General features: G+C 37.3%; 1 pseudogene; it reads right to left on the bottom strand.

The window, feature by feature from the left end:
- Window positions 1-422: 422 nt before the first annotated feature.
- Window positions 423-1,392, bottom strand: LOC145035681 (NDR1/HIN1-like protein 3 pseudogene; annotated as a pseudogene).
- Window positions 1,393-1,655: the final 263 nt, after the last annotated feature.

Genomic DNA, 1,655 nt, shown 5'->3' with positions numbered 1-1,655 from the left:
AACGATAAATTCTTATACTTTAAATTCAAATCAAGTTGTTTAACATGATCAGAGACTAGATCTGATTAAAAAACAGCCCTATGTTGACAACATATTAAAATTTTATTTCAATAAAGATGATTATTTCACAATAGATAATCACTCAGAAATTCTTATCCAATCTTTTTTAATATTTATCACGGAAAAGCAAAAGAAGGCATTTAGATTTCAGATAGGCCACTGATGCTCATATGATTCTCTTGTGGGTCCCAGCTTTTATTATCCAACCGTTTACAAGCAACAAAACGACTAAAATTCAAGTTTCAGATTCATGGTTTTTCTTTACTTTATTTACAATCAAACTAAAAAGTAAATTAAAATTCTCATCAAAAATCATATCCAGAATCCAAAAAATCAGAAACAAGAATGTAAACTCATAAACATAGTTAATCAGTGTATATATATATATCCCAAAATTTCTTGAAAACCTTGCATGAATGTGAAATATAACTAAGAATTTAAAAGAAAACATATTAAAGATTCATCATCTTCTTCACTACCAATCGAAATCACACTTCGTTCTCTCAAAATTCGTAGACAAAACCTTACCTTTAGAACTCAATGGAACCTTCAAATCACATTCGAATTTGGGTGTAAATTTCGGGGTTTTCGCAAACCAAACTTTAAATCTGATTTTCAATCTCAGCTTCAAATCGATATAGTAAACATCATCAACCTTCTCTGAATCGTATTTCGATTTATCACCACTACCGAGAACCACCAGTTGTTCCCCTTTAAACGCCACACTGACATTATTCTCCTTCTTATGCCCTAAATAAAACCCTTGAACCTCCGCCGACGAAAATCGCTGGCCATGGTACATCGCGTTGGCCTCGATTTTATCGTAGTAGATCCCTAAACGGCGGTTAGGGTTTCTGAACGTCATATTGACAGCGAGGTTGTAGTAGAGCGTGTTGTTCGTCGGGGACAGCGTGAATCGGGTGAGGGTGGCGTCGGCGACGTGGAATTTAGGCACGTTGGGGCGGAAAATAAACCAGAAGATTACCCCAACGACGGCGAGGAAGATTCCGACGGTGATTAGAATCTGACAGATGAGATTGAAGATGCAACTACAGATACAGCTGCAACAACAGGTTAAAGGGTTGCAACTAGGGCCACCGCCTCCGCCGCGGCCAGGGCGGTAGTAGGATTTGGTTTTTGGCTGGATGGGAGGGCCATAGAAGGCGCCGTTGAGGTGGGGTTGTTCCGGCGTCGGTGGCATTATCGGAATCGGAGAAGTTTTGCAGAGAGAATTTGATGGGATGTGGAGATTGGAGTTTAGGGTAGTGGGGGGTTTTGATGGGAGAGTGGAGAGGTGAGCGGTTTATGTAAAAACACAACCGAGAATAACGTAACGGGTGACTATTGATGCTTCTTTGTAACTTTCGCTCATCCATGCATTTATACTTGTACATTATGCATTGTCTATTTGTACATTTAAGGCATATATATACATTATGTTTGTATTGTTGTACATTGTGACTCTTAGTTTTGATTTATTAATAATGTTATATTGTTTAAAATATGTTGTTTGAAATCTTTAGTTCCGAGGTTTATGTAGCAACATCGTTATCATATAAAACTAAATAAATTTTTGGTTTTTTTCTTTTGGTCAA

The sequence above is a fragment of the Lactuca saligna genome, chromosome 1 (assembly GCF_052625555.1).
Source record: "Lactuca saligna cultivar CGN05327 chromosome 1, ASM5262555v1, whole genome shotgun sequence".
In the NCBI taxonomy this organism is placed as follows: Eukaryota; Viridiplantae; Streptophyta; class Magnoliopsida; order Asterales; family Asteraceae; genus Lactuca; species Lactuca saligna.
Note: the sequence above shows the minus strand (reverse complement) of the source record. Positions and strands in the feature narration are given on the sequence as shown.